Below are 25,884 nucleotides of genomic sequence, written 5' to 3'. Positions count from 1 at the left end.
TGAATATGTGTTTTACACTTTCGATGGCCAATGTGATTTTTTATATTATTCATTCGAAGAAATATTCAACTTTCGTAGATTGGTTACCGTATTTCTTATGTTTCATCCTTTGCCTGTCAACCTTACGACGTCGTTGTTTTATGTATCCATTCATTATCAGGTTTAATTCATTTAGCTAAATGTATCAATTCTCTTCCGATAAAAAATCATGAATGTAACAGATGCTGCAACAGAGCCTTCCTACTCTGACTGATCGTCTCCGTGGTCTACTGGTGAAGCGTCCGCCCGGATGGCGGCAGGTCCAGGGTTCGACCCCCGTGTTCATATAAAAAGACGTTAAAAAATGATATTTGTTTTCACCTTGTCTTGCGCTCGGCATTAACGGGATAAAACAAGGACTAGTAGGCTCAGGGTCGGTGTACTGAGTCTGAGTGGTCTCTCTGGAAGAAACAAACAAATTAGCAAATTCATCTGCATTCGTACCAACAACAAATGAACATGTCTAATGGCTTCATCAAAATTACACATGGTGGAGTGAAACCGGGATCCGGTAGTTATGACACCAGGAAGTTGCGAAAAGGTAAGCGGATCCTGAACAATAAACTGAATCTACTAGAATTGTAAAGACGCCACTCAAGACGGATCATGAGACACTAGACGCAATAATCTACATCCTCAATGTTGTATCCAGCGATATGATGCATCATGTTATGGTTATTTGCATTACCAGGAAGTCACATGGCAAACAGCATTCCATTTGTTTCTGAATCTTTTAACTGGTAATTGGTACCCTGTCTATCGATCAGCGCGCATTAAGGGGCTGAAATAAGGACTGGTCGGCTTGGAGTCAGTGTTCTTTGTCCGAGTGGGGCATTCATGTTAAACTGCGGCATGGTATCTCCGTGGGCTCGCACTATAAAATCGGCATTAGCCCGGACTGGTACAAGCACACACGCGCGCGCGCACACACACACACACACACACACACACACACACGTGCAAGCACGACGCTATATAAGTACAATAATCTTGGATGCGACGTTAAACCTAACTCTTACTTTATCGCGCGCTACACGCTGTTTCACGTTAATGGCAGAATCTTTCCGCTGTCTATTCTATACAAAAAAGTAAACTAACACTGGACATATTATTACTTTCTTGCGTATCTCTCCTTTAGCGTTTAAAGTGGAATTCCACATAATTGGTCCCGTCAATAACAACTTTGTATTCATGTACATTGATAGAGGATAACGAGTTGGGGAGGATAGAAGCTGGAGGAACCGGCTGTTGAGGCTGATTGATGCGTGGGATATGGGAACATCATCCTGTGCGACTGCGAAACGCAGATATTACACGGATGGTGATCTCACAGGAACAACCTGTTCTACTCTGGTCATTGTTCCCGAACAACTGCTCAGCAAATGTGTTTATTTCCTTGTGATATGGCATATTTCGAATCACATCGAATCGTATCATTGGGACTGTCGTCTTAAAAAGTGTATAATCAACTTATAACCGTGGCCATAACAATTAATGTTCCTTAACACGTTTCTGTATTTTTTCCATATTCTTCTGGTAACCTTCATGGCAAGCAAAGAACCGACCGTGTAATAGTTTAGTAGGAGAGGGCTGGGATTGTGTTGTTTTATTATCCCCCGCAACGAAATGGAAGGGAGATATAGGAATGGGTGCTGTCGGTCCGTCCGTCACTTTTCGTTTGCGGAACAGAACTCAAATAGATAGGTATAATGATGGACTGATGTCTGTTGATAGTTTGGGATCTTTGTAAAATCTATTTTCCAGTTTCAATAGCAACGACTTTGCCTTTGACTAACGGTTGTGCTCGTTTCTGGATCAGATCTTGATGACCATACAATATTTCCCGCCTTGCACACAACCGGACATGTCATATTGTAAAAGAAATGTTTGGGCATTGAAACTGCAGCTGTGTTGCAAAACGAACATATTCCTTTAACTTTGTGTTGTCCAATTTATGAACAGGGGGTTAAATTTGGTCTTTCCCGCATATTTTCACAATCCTCACGTCGATTATCTGTATAAGTACCGATTGTTGTATCTCTCCCAATTTTGGATGCGATCGTTAGGCCATTGCGTTCATCTGCGCTGTCCTGCTACGCCTATGGGAAACAACTCACAAGGCACTTCCCTCTCAACAATTTTTACGGCGTCATCAAGTTGCGAGCGCATGTCCGAATCTCCGGAAATGACTTTATGATAGAACAATATTTAATTTTGAAATAAACCACACTTCATTGTTCTTTGCGATTTATCGTATAGCTGTCTTATATTTACTTATAAGCAGCAGAAAATCTGCACTTGTTCACAACAAACGTAATTCAAATAAACATATCGTTTTTACTTTCAACATGACCAGTAAATGCGCTATCGTGTCACTGGCTTTTCTGGGCCCTCACCTGATTGTCTGGTTTGTTTACAGGCCACCCTCACATGGCACTAGTACTGCTGGGCGTCGTCTGGCAACAAAATAAACACATACTTTTAATGCAAACTGATTGAGTGGCGGGTTCTGCTGGTAGAGCAGGACGTACATTATCTGGTGTCATCACTGACTTTCAGTGATCCATGCACATAATGTGCTTGTCGTAAGAGGCGACTAACGGGATCGGGTGGTCAGGCTCGCGGACTTGGTTCATCCATGTCATCGTATCCCAATTGCGTGGATCGATGCACATGATATCAATCACTGGATTGTCTGGTCCAGACTCGATTATTTACAGACCGCCGTCATATAGCTAGAATATTACTGAGTGCGGCGTTAAACAACAAACAAACATCATATAATGTTCACAGTTCTTTTGCCTTATACACCAATAGGAATATGGCTCGGCTCGGCAATCGAGACTGTATTGGCGTTGACGTTTCATGTACCTTGAATGGTTAGAGAACTGAAAATGCTTCGAAGGGAAATTGCATATTATCATCCGATAGTCAGAAATATGAAAGGTATATTACAAATATACATGAAACTTGCATCTACGCCACTGAGTTGCAATGAAATACGCCCGATCGTCTTTTACGAAGCTCTAACAACAAAAAAATGGCAAGTATAAGAAACCAAACAAATCGTATGGAACCGTATGGTATATTTGCTAATGAATGTCAGATATTTGGTCGTGTAACGGGTCGTTCGTCCAGTTGAAATACTGGATATATTGATCGTACAAAAGCGTTCTATTATGAACTCACGCCAGACTCTTTTGTTAAGCATTATCGACATTAAAGCAAGATGATCTTGTGTAGTAATATCACTGTTAAAACATGAAAATGTAAAGCGTTCCCAAAGCGGGAAGTTGGGAGATAAACGTACTGCGTTTTCAATGTAGAACTCGGTTACATATAGTCTAAATTGAATTTGGAACCGAACGCGCACCGCGAGGTTTCAAATGTTAAATTTAGCTTGGTAAAATAAATAAATAAAACGCGAACTCTTTGGTATCAGCAATATACCGAGTGAAGCGGCATGGGTTGGGTCCAGTGGTTTGAGTGGGTTGTCGAATGTACGGAATGAATGGGTTTGCAGAATTTACGGAAGCACCAACAACAGCCTTTAAACGAAATATGGCGCTCTATATGGTCAAGCAGTTTGTTTTCATCCTAATACTTTACACGAATTTATGACTGCTCTGAAAGCATGTAGCACGGTAACGTCGTAAGTTAACATGAGATGGGCGCCCCTAAAGAAAAATAAGCAAGCCTTGCAAAGGTTTCGTTCTTCGCCGTACGTAGCTATTATGACTTCATGACGCTCATTGTGACGAAACGACATTACGCCACAGTCGAAAAAGAAAAGCGCCAAAAAGCAATCTCTCTGTTGTCGACAAAACTTAAAATATATCTCTTTGTAGATTTCAATGCTATTTTCATGACGAAATGTATTGCCACACATCCTTTGAATATTGTAATATCTTTAACCCTTTATTTGTAGTCTATAATTGTACATGTCATTATTGTTTAAATAAGCCTAACGACAATGACTGCAAAAGAAGTACTATCCTCAATATATTAGCTTCCGCGGAGATCGGCTGTTTCAGTTTGAGGGGGTTTATTGTTATTTGATACCTGTGATTGACCAATCAGTATTGGGTACTTTCGAAATTCATGGTAGAATTCGTATTATTAACCCGAATTAACTGTTTCATGTGAACTTTCAATGACACATATATTTAGCATTAACATTTTTTACCACTTACAATGGTTGTTGCTTACAACCGACAATGACGATTGAATTATAAACCATTATATTTAAATGTTTTTCTTCCAACATGAAATATTATTTCATGCTCTTGTCTACACATTTTCGTAATTATGCCTTTTTTTAAATGTTCCTAACTGATATGTCTCTCAATTGGTTTGGTGAGAGATCACAGAAGGAAGAAGTGACCGTCAAGTCACTGGATATGCTTAAGACATGTATCGACAGGCTCGACAGCACTTTAAACGCCCGTAGTTTACGCACAATGTGACTCACTGACATTTGATATGAAGCAACGGCATTGTCTACAACTGAGACAGCGAGCTCTCTCGTCCGAGACAAATTGCCGAAGTAATATGAAAAAAAGATCTGATTACTTCCTCAAATCTTACAACACCACCTGCCAAAGACTGAACTTTTGTTATAAAATAGATGTTATTGTATAACCGGCCTCTTCAGGTCTATTTTCACAGAGTCTAGATGCAGCCACGCTCGAGGTTTGTGTCCAAGCGATGTGCAGGACCACTTGTATAGCATATATATGGCAGGTCACGAGACTCGTGTCTTCAACGCCGCCACTGTTAGTAACGTCAAAGTGGTGGTGGTCGATGATATAGTGTTCAAGCTGTACGATTAATCTACTATAGAATCATTTAGATTATTCTGTTGTCTTGAAGGGAAAATGATTTTGTGTTTTAGGCTGGAAATGTCGTTTTTAAATGTTTTAATAATACGGTATATACAATGGGGGTGGGGGTGTGCTGACATTTAGAGATTATGTTTATATTTATAGACTTTGAGCCTGAATATTTTTTTTAAACAAACACACATTGCAGCAATGTATTTTTTATGGTAGTCAATTTCTCTTTTTTCAAATTTCTGAAGCACAAGTATTTGTTCAAGAAATGTTGGGAACAATTTATGTTTTTCAATCAGAATCCATGGCCATAAGACACCTCCGCTAAAACCCGAATCCATTTTACGATTCCAACAATATCATGATTATTTGTTTATGAATCACTATCAAATAGTGTTCGCGAAAAGGTGAGCCTATCCTGCCCCGCCGGTGGCACCAGTTACAAACGCATGCAAATGCACGTCAATTGTTCACCTGAAAAAACACGGGACCATACGGTACCATGGGGAGTTCATGTGCCTCTGATTTCGTCTTTGAACACATCTTCAAAGTGATATATCTTTTGTGGTAAGAACGTAGATTACAGTATCCTTGTCTCAGTAGAATGAATGTGTGTCTGCAATGGGACACCAAATTAGGGTCAAGCTCAAAGCGCAAGGGAACTTGACGCTCAGCGGATTATTGTACATGATCATTTCCTTGAACATGTCTCTGAACCCCCACGTGTGACATGACTGATCTATATCACATATTACAGGAGCGTTTATCATTTGGACCGTTGCTAATTCCGTACTTTAAGACATTGTTCTTTGCATGACGTATTCGACGTAATAAGCGCCCACGGCGATATTTGCTAATATATTGGCAAGTGAACAATCCCAATTAGTACTCTTTTCAATTGATCAATGTACTCAAGACCTATTTATTCGTGTATCATACGCACTCGTGTGTTAAATGCACCCCTAATTATGGGCAATCAAATTCTGGAAAAATATATCTGTCGTATATATACAGTTCAGGCCGTCAGCATAAACCACGAAATGTATCTTTGAACTCTGTTTTTTTCCACCAAAATATTATTCCAATAAGTGTCCCCTCTTTCTAATTTTGAGAGCGCACTGGGTGCGTAATACGTCGAATACGGTAACATACTTTTAATGGTTCTCTTTTGGGTTTGGGTTTTCACAAAAACTTGAACTGAGAAACAAATGAATATTGGAGATGCTTCACCAGACAGTGCACACTGTATTGCAGTTTCAGTTACTTCATCTCCCACACATTTGTCTCCTTATTCACGGGGATCGTGCCGTTTTGGAATCAATGTTGGTGACATCCAAGCCCATTTGCTTGTATGTTCATCTTGGACGCATTTACTCATAACTGTCGATGTGAAAATGTATGTGAACGCCACTTCTCCTGTTTTGTGGTTATATAACATAATTCAACATAACTGAGATATGTATGTGTTCTCATATGAACGCGTGTCATTGTTATCATTTTTGAATTAAAAACAGAATAATTATGTAAATACCTGGACTTTCTCCATGGTTTAAATTATTCTCCAAGTCACCCCGTGCAATCCCCTAAACGCTTGTCCTCGAAACCGTCCTGTTGCCCAGCTATAAGTGGTATCCTGTGATTAAACTTTAATATATATGTAGTAAGGTTAGAAATAACAGTGTAAGACAGTTTCATAACTTACGCATTCGTCCCAATGGCTATGTCATCTTAGACACGACTTGCCTGAACGACATCTCCTTGTCTCTATGAATGCAGAGTTCTGCTACACAATGCTTTCTTTCAGTGTTGTTTTGAAATAGAAAGTATTAAATGCTTAATGAAAACCCTTAAATTACTGAACCACCAACAGACAAGTAGGGTAATGCCTAACAACAATTCACAATCCCTTATGAATTTTCACAAGCCTAATGCTGACGGACCAAGTTAAGTTGATGAGCATGATAAAAGGTGCACAGTTTCCCTATTATAAACACAACATTAATCAGCTCAGAATGGCAAACGTAATACTGGAACATGCACCATGACGAACAAGCTTGCATGTTGGTTCCAACCTCTTTATGTGGTGATGTGTAACTTGTGCCATGCATATATAACTTATCATCCCCTCGTGATCCATTGAGTATAAGTTGGACACTGAAATCTCATATACCGAATATCTTCTGATGTTGAATAACCTGTCATTCTAAAGTTGCTCTCGCGCATGTACATATTTGCCATAATGTAAGTTAAACTTTCAGAACTTCATCTTCAGCTTACATGTATCTTTTCATCAATGATCACTGACAGAACACGTATTTCGAGGTATTGTGATCGATATTTCAATATCTTCCAGAAATCGTTCTAGGATTCGAATCATTATATCAGTTTGGAAGCAAACCATTTGAATTAGAGCACTCGTGTATCACGTCTAGTTAACTATATTAAGGTTGCGTGAGAAATATTATGAGAACAAAATAATTAAAATCATAGTGTGAATATCACCTTTTAACGTGAGGAATCATGAGTCGTCTCCCCTTGTCAACACATCAGCTTGGTTAGCGTGTGCACAATGGTCACAGTGGTGCATCATTCGTCACCACTCGCCCCTTTCCGTAACCTGCAAGAAGACTCGTCCCCCTATCGATGAATGTTATGTGCGAAAATAAGACAAACCAATCAGAATGCGCGTATGATTTCAAGTTCTTCATCAAAGAATCCCTCAGAATGATTTTTGATTTTACATATGTCTTGCATCTAAAAATATAGCCATGACACAGTTAAATGTGTTCAATCATACAGTATAATTCCGAATATCCAGATGTGCTATAAATTGCATCTGAAATATATATAATATATGGGGAAATATATGTGAAGCATTACGCAACGAGTTGACAATTGTTTTAGGTATGCCCGTTTGCGCTAAGACGGAACCCGGTCGCAAAAATGGCCATGAGAGGGGCACGAGTCGCTTTTCGGCTTATCCCGGAATAACACGAGTTGGTCACGAATGAGTGGTGCATCAAATAATCGAACTTGAAAAGTTAAGATCGTGGTTTTTTTCGGAATATCTCACGCAAACTGTAAACATGATAGACACACACCTTAGCATGGAATCAATTTGGAATATTTGTAAATGTTGGAACGTTCGTCAGAAAAGAGTTAGCTAGCCCAATACAGGCGTCAAATAAGTTGATAGAAATGGCATAAATTGTGTAAAATAACCTACTTGATTATGCCGGATTTAGATATCTAATAATATTACTTAAGATAGAGCTGACGGCTTTGATCAAATGAAAACATCTGTCTGAACTAAATGATTAGTTTTTATCATGTTAATTGAGTGTAATTCATTTGAACAGTGATATATGACTTATATCAGGGGGTCGTGTTTCCAATTTGAACTACAGCGACAAAAAACAAGAGCGCCAAGCGTCTTCAGAGCTCGACAGCGTTTTTATCATTTTCAGTCTCACGTTTCCCGAAAAAGAACAGTCCATGGCAGCCACAAGAAACTATTGATATCAATCAGTAGTTATGATCGTGGATTTGAATCCCAGAATCACCATGATAATGTCTTCAGGGTTGTCAGCACCATACCCATACCCGTTTACTCCTGCAAGGGGATAAACCTCTGAGACCTCACTTCCGGCTTACCTACATGTACCACATCAGAGTGGAAAACTGATGAAATACTTACAAAGCTGCGTGTAACCAAACTAACTCACTTACCTCGTTAAAATGCTGATAAGGCGATTTAATCCACTCATCCAGCTTATGATCTGTCCAGCAATCGCAAACCGAAACAGAACATGTGTTTGCGTTGAATGAAATTACCTTCGGCCCGTCAAATGCCACTGCACACGAGAAGCCGCGCAGTATTTCTCCCTATGTTGAAGGGACATCTCTATCTGTGAAATGTCGACTAAACACTGACTAAATTTTGACTATGGCGATAATGTAGGGTTAAGATTTGTTTTGATAATACGAAAGGAACACTGGCTTTAAATGCACAGACTCAAAAAGAGAAAATGGAATTGTAATAAACCAATTCTGTCCAAGCCAGCTGTCATCCAAAGTCTGGCTGTCCAACAAGAAATGTTTGTAGTTGTTCCCACTGACAAGGCCTACCATAACCATTAGGTGTAAGTGACATTTCAAATAATTCCACATAAAAGGCTAGTATGTTGCCAAAGGAAATCTGCCATCAGATGAACTGTATCATCAACATTTGACTCTCAGACATGTCAATTCTTTTTGTGTGGTGGATTCCAAAGCTTCACAACAATCTGTACAAAGAGAGATGTATTGCCGGGACCATCAAATGAACCACCAAATCCCTGTCTCAAAGTTTAACCATAATCCTTAATACAATCAAGGCAGGACTTTCTTTATATTCCCCGAAAGTATTTAAGACAATGGTATTATAATTTGTAGATTATAAAAATCTCACAGGAGCTCAAACATTTCCAATCTCAGAACTGATTTGTTTCTTTATGTATATGACTTTCTACTCGGATTAGCTCAATCAAAACACAGGAATTTGATCCAGTGGTTCAAAAAGACTTCGGTTTCGAGTTTATCTATGTTCTGATATCCTTCAACAATTGTCCAATATCCATTTTACCCACTTATTTCCCCACCTGATCAAGAAATATAGGAGACCAATTAAACGGACTCATCTATTTCATATTCAGATCTATGTATACAGATTCATAGTGACAATAAAGAACCCACAAGGTTGACATGGTATGACAGGAGGAGTGGCTTCGGCTTTTCAGGGTTCAAATTGCCCTTTATGTCAAGCAATTTTCTAGGAGCTCTCTTCGGTGTCTGCATTTCACATTTTGTTTTAGGAACAATCGAACATGTCCCTACTACCAAGATTCTCAAGAGAGTAACGTGGATCAGGGCTGCTCCATTTAAAGCCTCAGTGTGGAGAGCATTTCCGGATTTGACACGTTTGTGGCCGAAGTGTCGCCCAATGGCGTTTCATGTTTGGCTTGAGTCGTGTGTTCCTGTCTTTGTTCGGGTGAACACATGTCCTGGTTTTGCATGTGTTTGTGACCGGTTCAAGCTGTTGGACAGGAAACGCTTACCTTTTCGTGAACTCTGCTTTTGGCGGAAATTTCTTTTATTCACAGAAATGTGATGTTTTTGCATATGAACCTACGAATCCTGTTTTAACAAAACAAATTGAAATGGTTGAAAATAAGCTTATCGAGTCAACAAAACAAACATTTATATAAGTGTCTTTTGTTTATCTATAGCTCTGGGAAAAGTGCCATCTGGCTACTTCTAGAAATATTGAGGTATCTAAGTGTTTACCTATTGAACAAATATATAGTTTTGCATACGTAAGACGTCATAAGTAAGACATACCTTGAGCAATACAAACAACGTTTCAATTAAAAATTGTCGTTGAGAGTCATTAATCCAACACAAGTGTTAAAAATACCAAACGTAAACTCATCCCATACTGTTGGTCAACACGGATAAATTCTGTCTATATATTTATCGACCGGTAATACTACAAACATCGCCACAACTCTCTATTCAAATAACACGCACATACGTCGGTAAATCTAAACTGACGTGTGTCGGATAATAGCAGAGACAGCATATTGAGAATGGTGTAATTCGGTGTAACAGAAACACATCTTACAAATCCTGCAATATGGAGTCACACTGTTTTGCGTCTTGAACTATCATAACCAAATCATTCTGTGTAAGTGTTTCATAACAGGACAATATGTACGTTAACGCGCATGTCTGAAAATCCATGCATTTCAATTGTACTCATGTACACTTTTTACTTGCACAATATCGTGACATATACTTTGTGTCATCAAAACGTACAGCCGAAATACTTAATCGTCCTGGTCGGTCGATAAGGAAACGGGAGTTGACCATACTTAACCTGTCGAGGACTAGTCTTGTTTCAACGACTGCGTCTGTTATAACTATTATTGCTCAACTACGAGACCTATCATTGCAAATTACACAAGCGCATTAACCTGGAAGTGGACAGGAAGTGGATAGTTGACCATTATTGAAGATACTTCATCTTAAGTTAAACCTTGTTTACCTTGTTTTCATTCTGCCAATCCGAGCAGACACTCTGTCTCGTGTGGATAAAGAAACAGAAAAGCAAGAAGGACATCATGATTTGGGCTTTGAACAATGGCATGTCATCGATATGCTGGAAGCCAAAGTTATACCTATCGGCCAAATTCCTGTGTTTTTGTTTTGCCAAAATTTCAGGAAGTCCATCAAACCACGAACTATCCAAACAAGTTTCTGAAGACACCTGCCCTCACTCACTTTGTTCAGTGACACATGTCCAAATGGCTATTTCATATTTCTTACCACATCTTGTGATATCATTTTCTTTCTTGCTTTTGTTTTCGCTTCGAAACAAATCCTATTCTGGTTGATTTCGACATGATTCTTGTGTGTAATGAAAAGGTCAAAAATCAAATTGATTTGTAGAAAATTTGCACTGGACCCATTTATGGTATCACTTACTCAACAAATACTTGGTATGGGTCGCCTGTAAAATGAGGGTTGTGGATAAGTAAATGTCAACCTGCAGATCAATGTAAATAATCTGTTACTGTAATTGAAACTGTGGCGTAAAACCATATTCACTCACTTAGTCACTCACTCAATATCAGGAGCTAAAGTATTATTATTTAATAAACTTGAAATGATTGCTGAGACTAATACTTGAGGCTGAAGGCGTAACCATTTGAGAAGCAGGTTTGTTAAAAAAAGATTATCTTGATATGGTACTACTTATATGTTTTACGGTATGGACATGCGGTGGCTACTATATATAGTTATGTTATTTACCGTTAAGAGCTGCATTTGAATAACAAGTGCTTGAGTGAGTCAGTTCCAACCATGCTTTCAACATTATTGTTGCTATGTGATGTCTGTGTCTGTGCAAAGAGACGTGGCGCAACTGCGAGTTGCTACATTATTTTCTTGGCATCTACACGTGCACACGATAGAGTTGATTGAGACAATTTGCGGTGGGGCAGCTTATGTTTTATGATGCAATGCAAATACTTTTAAGCTTGCTTCTAAATTGCGTGTGTGTAGTGGGGGTGGGGGTGGGGGGGGGGGGGGGGGTGCGCACGGATGGCAAAATTGCGTCCCTTTGGCAAGCCAGAAATATTGTGGGCTCGAATCCAGATTCATCCCGATGATATTTCTATATTCATCAGAACTATACCCGTGCTCGTGGAATTCACCAAAGTGGTACGTGTCTGAGACCTGGATCACTTTTCCTCCGGGTTTCCTTCCTACATTAATTTGACATGCGTTGAAAGCGGCGTTAAACCCAACTCACTCACTCTCTAACTCACTCACTCAATCAAACTTATTTGTTGATCCAAACAGTTTTCGTGATTCTCTCTCTATGGCTATACATACACTATCAAGCAAACTCACACGGACGTTTTTATTTGGCCTTTTATGTTTGACCTCTCTTTCCAAAAGTAAGTCACTGTCACACTACACTGGTTTATTTCTGTGGTATGGAATAGCGAACTTGTAGTAACAGTACTGACTTGTAGAGTAATACGTCCCCCCGGTGCCCGGTAACCAACAGTATACTCTGGTGCATGGTTTTAAGAGCAAGGTACAGTCTTGTCAACAATTTCCACTTCGTGTTACAAGCGGCATCGTCGGTCATCGACCAACAGCTCTCAGCAACAAAAGAGAAAATAACACCAGATTAAATGAGAAATACAGGAGATTCAAAGAGCGGACATATAACACAACATAGTCGCACACTAGCAATAGCATTGACATATTCTATGTATGGGAAATAGACAATATCACCAAAATATATTTAATGACCTGTTCATTCACAATATTGTACGAAAACAGCATACCGACACTGTCTATCACACTGTGAATATCTCACAAACATCCATTAGAATCACCTAGTGAAACCGATATCCCCCAAAGAAGATAGCGTTTCCTCTGTGTCATGAGTATATTCCCAAAGAAGACTATTTTGATAAACGTCAAATCCTGCGTCAAACGGTAAAAAAACATAATATCAAAGATATAAATGGTTCTGCTACCTTTAATCAATATTGTAAATTGCTTCTTTTCGCCTTATACAAACGCAATTACCTTTGGGTACCGTATTAGAATCATGTCCTATCGACCAGATGTGAATCAAAAAGGAAAAACAAAGCACATATCTTACTTTTGACGGTTTAGTTAAGTTGTCTCAAATATCTGATACCTCTTGATATTGTTTATACGTGCTTATAGCAAAGAACGAGATGACGGAAGATTGAAGTTTGAACCATTTTCTGACTTGTAATCAATGTTATATTTTTTTATACGTGAAATATTACAACATGTTGCTGTCAACTCATGTTTGTAATTATTCCTATTTTGAAATATTCCCTTAGCGAAAAAAAACAATGTGACATCACATTATGATGAAATTACCATCAAACGACTGAACATGTTGTAGAAAACAACATTAACAATATAAATGTCAATTGTTTACCCATGATATCTCAAATGACATTTCATATCAAGAATATTTTTCACCTAAAGCATTCTGTCAAATGTTGGACTCTTTTTGTGATACCAACTATGCAAAAACAAGAATGAAATATGTGTTCCTCAAAGTATCAAAGGCTCATGAAATTGAGCTTATTCTTAAATTCTTCAAAAATGGTTTAAAAGAAATCCCCCAAACAAGTAGCTGAATGAACCATGGAGAACTCCGTAGTCTCTTAACGCCAGCACCGTTGTCGTCACTGGCGGTAACATCACCGACGACACAACTTTGATGTTGTTGTATTGTGTAATGACCTTTGAAGTAGGGGCACTTGTGAGCCAGTCGTCTGAGGCGGTACAAATCGCTGTGCACAGTTGCGTCCCTTGGGAATGCAAGAAAACTATGATCGTGGGTTCGAATCCCGGTTCGCCCCGAATCTGTTTCTAGGTTTGTCAGCACCATACCTGTGCTCGTGGGTGCTACCAAAGTTGTAAACGTCAAAGAACGGTATCACTTATGGCTTACCTCCGACATCAAGCTGACACGTCATGGTGTAACTGGAATACTGTTCAAAGCGCCGTTAAACCAAAGTCTCTCACTCATCCTTTTGAGGATATGTCAAAGGGATGCCCCGGTTTTTTGTATTACTTATTTCATATCGGAATCGTACAATTTCTTATGAATAAGGAAAGGTATTATCACTTTTATTCACTAAAATATTTTAAATACATACAAACATACATACATACATACATACATACATACATACATACATACATACATACATACATACATACATTTGTACATACACGGGTCAACTCGTGGAAGAAAGAATCCGGTTAGAATATTCGCAGTGGAAGTGAAGGCAGAAGTATTTGTAGCTGAGGCTTAAGGTACAATAATATGAATCGAGCATGCTCTTTCTATGACCATTTCCAAGAGCGACATACTACTCTAGCTCAAAAGTTGTTTGATCAAGGTTTCAACATTCAAGGCTTAGTGACGCTTTCTAAACGTTTTATGGTTGACGTGTGGAGGATATTTCATGCATCAGTGATGTCTGATTCAATTCCTTGTTTTGACATTTTTTCCCGTTGCCTATGCATGTGTTTGTGACGTGTGCTACCGATGGGGTAGGATACGCTCACCTTTTCAAGAACACCTGGTATCATCACTATTTGATAGTGATTCATAGGCTCATGATATAGTCGAATCGTACAATGGACATATTATAAGGGAAAGGGTTTCTGTCCCTTCTAATTACCTTATTCCATTCTATTATGTTGTGGGGTCGGTGGGGTAGCCTAGTGGTTAAATCCTTCGCCCGTCACGCCGAAGACCCGGGTTCGATTCCCCACATGGGTACAATGTGTGAAGCCCATTTCTGGTGTCCCCCAGACACTGTCGGAATATTGTTAAAAGCGGCGTAAAACCATACTTACTCACATATTCGCTATCATGTTGTGTGTGTTCTTCGGGGAATGTGTATGGGTAACACGTACATCTAGTCAAGTAAATCTTGCTGTTGCTTTAAATGATTGTGGACGCCTACAGCACCGTGTATGGACTACTGATTTTGGAAGACAGTCTGCGAAATCAATAATTGTACTTAAAGACTGATTAAAGTTAATTCTAGTAGATCGAACTCTGAGTGAAATTTAGCTAAATTTGTTGATTAAAACCATATGATGATGAGAGTTTTTAAGCAATTCTTCTAATCTCAAATCTGAGAGTATTGGTAAACAAGATTCTCCACATAACGCTTTATTCTTTAAGGTTTAAGTGATTGAATTTCCTTACCGGAGAGAATTTAATTGTCTCGCGATTGTGCCGAATGAGCAGAACTGTCGAGCCTTTAATTTATGTTAAATGAAATTGTCGATAGAACCAGATCCCGTTTGATAACCATTCCATACTTGCTGTTTCATTTTTATAAGAATGGGCGATTCGCTGAAAAAGGTTTCTTCCCTGGAGTGCCAGAAACCTATCATCGTGACTTTGAATGCCAGATTGGCCCCAGATTTCCTTGGTGTGTTAGCACCAAAACTGCGCTTGTGGACATTCTTATAGTGGTCCACGACAGAAGACCTACATAACAGATATTCCTTGCACATTAAGCTGCCACGTCGTGGTATAACTTACATAAACCCAACTCGCGTACTCATATCTATATCACTAGTTCTGCTTATCACATTAAAAATTCATATGTGAAATATACTGTGTAGAATCTAACGTTTCCCATGATAATGTAAAACGCAAACGCCAGAGAATAACCAGTCTCCATTTCAATTATCCGCCAAAATGATTCCACTTATCGACTCGAAAACACATGTTATTCAGCTTTAATTACCAACATTCTTAAACTATATATTTCAAACATAAGCAGACCCAAAATCAGAGCCGAAGTTCACTATAGAACTGGAATAGGGCAGAAACAATTCGGTTTATTACATGACTTTCTCACCTCGTCCTAACAACAACGTCATTTATTTAATGAAAAAGATTACACTGAACAACATCAAAGCAATCCTTTTGACACCCACCACTGTGACGTTACAACCAGTGACGACAACCAGTCACTCACTCTCTTCCAACTGTAACTACATCTACAACTGATCTATTTAAAGACAAATAAAACCTTTTTTAAACTTCCCCCCAAACTTATCTGTTCACACATGCATGTCACTGCATTTCGACAGAGATCACAGAGGCCAGCATCTTCAGACAGTATCGTCACTCCCAAAGAACTACTCCAGGTCACAATGTACACTTTTATCACTATCTCGAGTTCTGTAATAGGCAATTTGGTCAGAAAGAAACTGCGTCAATTATATTGAATTCCTTTCTTTGTTTCGAGTCTTCCAATCTTGTTACAGTTGATCGGAGCAATCAATGTTGTGTCCTTTTGAAAGAACATGTCTCAGAAAATACATGACGAATTCTCCATCAAATTGAAGTACCTTTTTATCATTCAGATACATAGATGGGTTGTGACAGATTTAAGCTATTGTTCAAAGAAAACCTACGAATGCGTCACACAAAAACTTACAATACAGAGTAAAAACGTTTCAATTTCAATCGATTATTTCAAACATATGTTCTTCATAGTAAAATTGTTTGCCACGTCTCTTCGCAACTCTATGTTTTTAAAAATTTACAACAGCAAACTACAAGTGCAAGAGAGTGTCAGAGAGAAAAAACAGACGATGTCACATCATCAAGAACACAATATTTGGAACTACTTTCGGTATAACCAGAGTAAAATTTCGATATTTTCTTAAGGAAATTATTAAATCAGTTCAGGTAAATGTTATTTGGCTTTGGTTGGATCCTGTCGTCACACGACTCCTCTCTGTACTTCGAGATGCGCCGTTGACCATGAATGCTCCCATCATACAGATGGACAAAGGAAAGGACTTTTGTCGAACATTCCAACTTCCGGGCCCGGTGGACATGCACGACCGGAAACACCAGGAAAGCGGTACAATAGCGTCAGACGTAATTAACATGTGACAGTCTGTGACCGGAAGCCAACAGTCAATCTACTTTGCTCATGGTATTTACAACGTTTCAGAGCTTTGTAAACAAACTTGACCTGTCAATCTGGATCAGCAAAGGTTGCAATAGCCTCCGCCCGCAACTCTTGATCCGAAATCAACACTGTCAGTCACAACAACAGTTATTCAATTCATCGACAATGAGCAATACATAGATCAGGAAAGGTTGCAATAGCCCTCGTCTGCAACTCACCTCAGCTACAAAGAACAGACTGAATGGTCCGGCGTTTCAATCGGGATGTGGGGAGTGTTATTTCTAGGATTTACATTTTTTTTTATTCATATGTAGGATATAGACCATACAAACAAATACATTTGAAGCGCTGCTGTTCTGTGGCAAATTCTTGCTTCACAGTATTTTTCACATTGTGAACTTAGCAACAGAATCAACCAGTAATACGACAGATGATGCAGAATTAAATTTCAAATTCTGCTAGAAAAATTATCAACGATAAATATTTGTCTGTGTGGCGTATTCAATAGTACGTCGTTCCTCATTACATGTATGTCAATAATAACACACTCAGAGATCCCCACCTTAGTCAGAGCACAAATTGTCTTTTCGACAGGAAAACAAATGATATCGCATTGACAATACATGTATATCAATATTTCTATATCTGGTCAGGCAGTGTTCCACGAATCACAACATTCTAAATACATTCATTTGTAGATAAACTTATCCAGCTTCATAGATTATTATGGAAATGGATTTAATACGAAGGCATTTTGACGGTTAACACCACTTCCTCATTCTGCAGAGCTTGAATGATCATTTATGATCATATATTATTTGACGTTTGTTTCGCTTAAGTCAAGTCATGATAAATGAAATCGGACAATCCATACTGTCAGTCGCAACAAAATTAATTCAATTCATCCACGAGGAGCAAAACACAGTTGTCAGATCATAAAGGCGAATACCAAAAGTTGGATACAAAAGGATATACCACCTTTGGTTTGCATATTGTCCAGAGTGGAATTTTTCCATTCGTCACAGTTCTCGCTTTCACATTTATAGTGAGAGTGTGATTTTACACATCTTTTACAAATATCCCAGCAATGTCACGACTGGAGACACCAAAAATAGGTCACAGTTCTCGCTTTCACATTCATAGTGAGAGTGTGATTTTACACATCTTTTACAAATATTCCAGCAATGTCAATACTGGAGACACCCAAAATAGGTTTTACACATTGTACTCATGTAAGAAAACGAACCCATGCCTCCGGCATAACGAACGAACTCTTTTCCCAAAATGCAATCTCCCTGTTCCTTGTCTACCCTGAAAGGTTCAATCTTGTCTTTTTATTCAGTTCTGTTGTTACCTCTTCATTCTTTTTAATTCATTGTACTAATAGTTGGAATAAAATGATGCAATATGAGTGAGTTTTGTTTTACGCGTGTTTCAGAAAGAATTTTGCAGTTATATCACGGTGTGTCAGCTTGATGTGAAAGGAAAGCTTGAAGTAATGCAGGTCTTAGAAGTTTACCACGAACGCGGGAGTGGTGCTGACTGCGCGTCCACTGCTTGTTGGGGTCTTGAACAGTTCTCGGTAGGAAGTGACAAGTCGGTTGCCTGGAGTATACCCAAGTATTCTCTAGATATAAGATATATCCATTGAAATAGACATATACAAGAACAATAGTAGTAAGAACTTTCACTACGTCTCTGGACCAAGGCTAAAAAAGCCACGATCACCAGAGAGTCATTAAACTAATTGAGGTTGGCCGACAGTATCAGTTGTGGATTAACAATGGTGATTGATATCCAATACGAAATATGAATTAAGTGAAGCTATGCATATAGATGTCAAAGATACGTGGTACCAAGCCTTTGGAATTAAATGTAAGCAATCATGGCTAATCCATTGATGTAACACTCGCGGTACCAACAGCAGAATGCCTCGCATTATGCGTTTGTCGTAAAGAAATATCTGTTTAGTTCATGACATTTTGATTGGTATTATTAGTGTATTAATGCTACATATGTTGGTTGGTTGGGTGGTTGTTTAACGCCGCACTCAGCAATGTTACAGGTATATGACGGCAGTCTGTAAATAATCGAGTCTGGACCACACAATCCAGTGATTCATATCATGAGAATCTATTCACGCAATTGGGATCGATGACGTGTATCAACCAAGTCAGCGAGCCTGACCACATGCACCCGATCCCGTTAGTCGCCTTTTACGACAAGCATAGTCGCCTTTTACGGCAGGCATGGGTTGCTGAAGACCTCTTCTACCCTTGATCTTCACGGGTGGCTACATGTCACAATATCGTGGATGTATATGTAATAGTGGATAAAACGTTGGCTGGTCAAGCCCAAGGTCCGGCGCGGATTACCGACATACAAAGGGTCATATTTAGTTTTTTTTACTAAAGTATATATTTTCTTAGGTGTAGGAAATTATAGACAGTTGTTCTTGATCAACTTAACGCATCAAGCCAACATATTAGTATGTTCTTTACCATTGCAGCGTCAACCCCTATGACACTGAAATGCCAAAACAGTTCAACGTTCGAAATGAAATATTATTCTTTTGAAAACATCGTAATATTTGAAAAGTTATAATAATATAAAATGCTGAATTGATTAAATGTAGATTTTGAATATGCGGACGCTCTGTTACTCTACAAATATCAACATGTGAATATTGAAATGTGTGTTTTAAATATATTTTAAAGACTTTATATTCATGTGTTAACAAATAAGAAAGAGGAGTATATCAAATACTTTTCCTGTTTTATAATCCCTATAATTACTAAGCAATCTGAATGGAGAAACAAAGATGTTCAACCTGTTTCTCAGTAAGCAACATTCATGGATGTCTTATAACTACGAACTACCCTCGTCCATACAACTTGAGTGTCAAGGACTAAAGCCGTGGACATCGTTGCTCCATACGTGACAGAGGTTGCCAAATATAAAACGACATGTCCAGTGGAGCCAAGATCGTGTAGACCTAAACTTCTTAGTGCTGTGATGAGGTCTATTAGTATTGAGTAGTTCATCAAATAAACAGACAGGTTTTATTGATTCTTTGTACCACCAAAGTGAGTACCTCTTGGACACTGTGATGTGTAGACCAAAAATATGTTTCATATGATCGGGTGTTCCATGACAAAAACACATGATCATTTACATGTTTTTGACGAAATATATGTTTTTAATCATTAATCATTACATGAACAATGTATGTGAGGGGGGTCGATCTTAATTACTCAGTGACTAAAGGAGTTCAATGCATACTTTGAAGTGGGAATGCTAAATCAATCTATGAAGTAAATCCCCTTTTTCATAAAGGGGGGAACGTTTGATGACGTCATATAGTGTTATGGAAACACGCAGTTGGTTGAGACATTTTGGTGTCAAATCACTAATTTAACAGCATCATGCTGAGTATTTTTCAAATAATGTATATGATAAATGGAAGATTTCATTCTACTCTCTTAGCAAATTCAAATTTATCGCATCCCGTGAAATAGCTTTAGTTTTTTTTTCTTATTTAGTTGACGACAAACGCGTAAACCTGTGAAAGTGTTCATTGAAATACCGTGGGCTTTCATCCCAATTTACTTTTTGATCTCCTTCTAGACGCGGGTGGCCAGTTGGTCTGCAGTCGAAACTCGAGCCGCATCCTTTTGCCGTGGTATAGAGGTGGTAAGTCAGTTCACTCACTCTTTTCTCAGTCTATTTTCACTCATCAATAGTTGATGTTATGACCTAATACTTAGCGAATCTTCCCTGATGTAACAACAATCCCCACAGTTGTTAAGGCATCGATAAACCAAAGCCTTGAAACGTCTGTAGAAAGTGCTTTCGGGATAGTCAACCTTCCCGTGCATTCGTTAATTTCACGAACATCCCACTCAGTCTTGTTTGATAAAACAGGACATGGCATCCCAGTCTTGTGACCCCGGCGGTACACTTGCCTATTGGTAGTCTTTTAAAGTGGAACCTGTCATTTGTCCTCGGGGGTAATTAGTTACAATCCGACTGAATTATCTCAATAAGTTGAAGCTTTGAGTGGAAGCAAAGTCAACCACATATTCCCGGTTAGCATGTGTGAGGGCGTGAGCTGGGTTTAACACCAATTTGATAGGTGTGTCAACTAAATGTGGAATAAAATTCAAAGTGACATAGGACTGAACTTCTTCGAGGCACCCCACGCTACTTGCTAAATTGTCCACCGTAAATCATTTGAAAGCTTTACTAAGGCCTTCAATGCTAAATCCTGATCAAACAAGGTTTTAGCAAGGGTCTTTGAAATCTTAGAAGAAAGACCATGCTCGACTGCACCTCATAAGTTGTGAAATGTAGACATCAAAGGCTGTAGCTGCTGATCTATTACTGGACATAGAGGCGGAGTTGATTATTGGAAAGTTAATTTCATCCCTCTTTGACCTCGTCGTGTGATACTTTATTGTCACTCTGAATCTTTATGCATAGATCTAAATATGAACAAGACTCCGGGCAGGCCGCCGCCTGAGTCTTCAGAAAGATGACATATCCCCCCGGCAGCTGTCTGTAAAGCCACCACTAGTAAATTTGCAATTCTCTATGTAATGAGTCAACAGTTGAATGTTCTTTAAGAAGCATACATTGTTTACCCACTAAATGGTTTTCGAATTCTGGCCCGTAAACAAACCCGTTCCCCAACGGAGTCTAGGTCCAACTTTTTTCCATAAAAATTGTAAAAATTAATATTCGTAAAATAAAATTATCAAAAGGCACCACTTCAGTATGTGCCTGATAGATTTGCCAGGTTTCGATCAAATACACTGAATGGTTTTGGAATTCTTCCCCGGAAACGAACCCCATCCCAGATTGAGTCTATGTCCAACTTCATTCCATAAAAATTCAAAAAAAATAAAAATGAAAAAAATCCCAAAATATCAAAAGGCACCACTTCAGTATGCGCCTGATAGATTTGCCAAGTTTCAAATACACTGAATGGTTTTGGAATTCTGCCCCGGAAACGAACCCCATCCCCAATTGAGTCTATGTCCAACTTTGTTCCATAAATATTTTTAAAAATAAAAATGAAAAAAATCCCAAATATCAAAAGGCACCACTTCAGTATGTGTCTGATAGATTTGCCAAGTTTCGATCAAATACACTGAATGGTTTTGGAATTCTGCCCCGGAAAAGGAAATGATTACGGACGGACAGACGGACAGACAGACAGACTGGCTGATCGCTATATACCCCGCATTATATACCGGGGGGATAAAAAGATGAGGCAGTTTCAGTGGACTGCTGGGCAAACAAATGGAAGGTAAGTGGCTCTTTGAAGTTATTATTTAAAGATATCAAATTTTCGATATGCCTGACGTTTAAGTTAAACTTCTTGTCCAAATTGATTTGATTTGACTTTGCCAATACGGACAGGAATTCTAATTCATATGCGTAAAGAAGCAGAGCACAATTTGTGACATTGGGGATGCTAACTTCTTACCCAAATGTCTAATCCAAACATTTCACGACGAGGATGTCCAGCATGTTTACATACTGTTTTCTCAGTAAACTTCAAAAGCCATTTGCTTTATTCTTTGACAAATTGTCCTGAACTGTTGAAGATAGAGACGTAACCATGGTTCTCGCCCTTTGAAATTATAGAATCACGAAAAACGATGATTAATTTATCTACACAGAGTTAGTTTTAGTAATGAACACATACTGTTTGGATTTAAAGAGAAGAATAACAATTCACTCAATGCAGTAATTATTGTAACAAAAGCTATGCTGTACACATTAATAGAAAAAAGTCAAACCAATCTTTTTACTAATTCAAAAAGAAATACTTCGATATTATGAAATTACAAAATGTATTGCATATTCAAATTGTAATTATGCACGTTTCCGTGCCTTCTGGTCTTCTCTACATGTGTTATTTATGCTACAAACGGGGGCACGGGTGGCCCAGTCGTCTAAGGCGCCGCGATTCGCTGTGCAGAGTTGCTTCCCTTGGGCACGCCAGAAACCTATGATTGTGGGTTCGAATCCCGGTTCGCCCCGGTTATGTTTCTAGGTTTGTCAGCACCATACCCGTGCTCGTGGGTTTCACCGAAGTGGTTAACGTCTTAGACCTGCATCACTTTGGGCTTTCCTCCCACATTAAGCTGACTCGCCGTGATATAACTGGAATACTGTTAAAAAGCGGCGTTAAACCCAACTCACTCACTCACACTCATGCTACAAACATGCCAATAATGTCACAATAAATCCATGCTAACTCTATGTATGATATTGAAATGTACAATATGATGGAATAAAAAAAAATTTGTGTAGATTACTGTATGTGTGCTAATACTTAAAAGGTGGAAAAAGCATTCTATAAGGAATATTACTTCCTGCATTTATGTAATGTCGAAAGAAGTAAGTAAGTACAACTAAAACATTAATAATTTTGATGTGTATTGTGTTGTATTCAGGATAAACTGTCATTAATGGCTGAAGACAGACATCGGAACACTGCAAACTTAAGGTCCAAAACACACCTATGATTCCCATATCAAATACATCATCATCGAATAACCATTTCCTCTTTGGTTCATTTTTACCATCAGACTGGTGTGTTCATTCTTTTGCCATGCAGTTAATATGAAACCTTTCAAATCAAAGCTTTCCGGACCCGTTGCCGGACAATGTCCATGGATCTATTGTATGACTCGCGAAACAAATACGTTTGAAATAGAGAGCAATACAAGGGTCGTCTCGTTATAACAAGTCGGAGAATGTCTCATTTACAAAATAAAACGTCGAAGCATCAAACATCATTCATTGTCGCAGTCTACTTGAAACCTCGAGCTCGAACTTGTCATGGCAAATGAGGCTAGCCCCTAATAGACCAAGTTGACAGTGGTTACAATGTCGTCCTCTTTCGCCAACCGTTGGAAGCCCGTGTCGTGAATCTCGCGGGCTCCCCTCGCCTACGACGAATTTCATATTGTGAAGGTTCTTTTCTGTTGAATGGCGATAAACGCCAACACAGTATGATTTTGAAAGAAAAACTTGTTTTGAAACATCGTGCTATATGATAAATAAACACAAATTATTCAAACGTCTTCTCGATAATATTTTAGGAATATATGCTGCTATATACAAAGCTGGTATGTCAGCTTTCTTTTGATTAAAGATCATACTGCTTTTTTGTAAAAGTTTGATATTTATGGAAAATGCCAAGTGGAATAAGTTATTTTCAGCTTACATGCAGGTGTCTGAATAAAATAAACTGTAATATTTTCGTCTATATGTATGTACAAATGAAAATGCAGTTAACACATAACTCTTGGTGACATTACACCCAAGAGCGGAGCAAGCAGAAAGAGATTTTGGACAATTGAGCCAGAACCGCCGGGAAACTAGGTGAGCAGGGCAATTCACTGCTAATTGTACCAGCTGTAATGAGTGTGTTGATAAATTTAGTACGTACAGAGTGGCAACTCGATAATGATTGTTGGTAACACCATACGCGTGATCAACCCAACCCCGCTCATCTCCGCTCCTTCCTCCACCTAAAGCAACTCCTTTCCAACCGGCCACGTTCCGCTCCTCCCCACCCTGTCCCACTACACTCCACTCCACTCCGCTCCGCTCAAATCCACTCCGCTCCCAATGCTCCCTGTTCCGCGACTATCTCTGCTCCCCTCTGCTCCACACCGCTCATCGAGCCTCCACGATGCTCCACCGTACGTCGACCTGATCCGCATCACGCCACTCCTCTCCCTTTCCTGTCCTCTCCTCTCCCTTTCCTGTCCTCTCCTCTCCCTTTCCTGTCCTCTCCTCTCCCTTTCCTGCCGTCTCCTCTTCCTTTCCACTCCACTCCTCTCCACTATTGTTTTTGACTAGGCACAGGTACATGGCTTTTTTATTAAGTCACCAGCAACACACTTTGTGAAAAACCGTTTGTGAACATTTTTAATTAAGTTTACCATGCTTACAAATGACGTTCCCATGATATTATTGATACGTTTAGTATTCTGTATGATTGGCACCCCTAATTACATATGAATTAGATACAATTACATGAGAGACTTGAAGAGCCTAAACATATGTCTTATGTTTCATTTCATGAATTATATCTTTTTCCATGGAACAAGTTGTCAAAAGGGCCCAAGTTGATTTGTTTCTATTGACCTGTGTTATATGTTTTTCAAACAATGCATGACTTCCCGAATCGAAACTTTTCTTGAAGATACACTTAAAAGCCGCTTCGTCCTTTAGCCCTGATGTGAAGCACTTGCCGTGAGTAGCGGAGGGAAAGGCTGTGTCGCCCAAGCGTCGTGCCTGGACTATCAAGTAAGGTAGAATCAGTATTGTCTTTCAAAACATCAAATAAATTGATAAATTATTGTTATCTAAATAATGAACGGGAATGTATTTAGCTGTTTCTTGTTATTGTGCTTTGCTTATCGTAAAGTTGTGTCTTTTTATCTTTGTTTTCAATACATTGTCTTACTTTGTTAAGCTTTGCTTCAAAAGGTTTCAATTTTGGACCTGTCTTGGTTGTTGAAAAGATAGTTTTGTTTTGCCTTGCTCTGTTTTGCCTTGCCTTGCCTTGCTCTGCCCAACCTTACCTTGCCTTGGTTTGCCTTAGGATTGTAGCTTTGTTTTGATCTTTGTGCTCATGGCTGCTTTGTAAATATTATTGCTTTACTTTAGGTACATAATTACGTACCCTAGATTGGGGTAGAAGATATGCTTTTCCCTGCTCTGCGTTGCTCTGTTTCCTTTCCTGTACGTTGCTTTGAAATTAATTTACATTATCGTGCACGAAATATTAAACACTCATCTTTCCTTCATCATTAGGTTAATCTCATTTCAAATTTTAACACATTGCGTCATAAACAGTGTTGGATTAAGTGATAAGAAATGCATGATGTTCTACATTATCAACTTTATCATAACAAACT

The sequence above is a fragment of the Haliotis cracherodii genome, unplaced genomic scaffold (assembly GCF_022045235.1).
Source record: "Haliotis cracherodii isolate W230 unplaced genomic scaffold, xgHalCrac1.p SCAF_9, whole genome shotgun sequence".
Lineage (NCBI taxonomy): Eukaryota > Metazoa > Mollusca > Gastropoda > Lepetellida > Haliotidae > Haliotis > Haliotis cracherodii.
The sequence above is the reverse complement of the archived record's forward strand: the minus strand, read 5'-3'. Positions refer to the sequence as shown.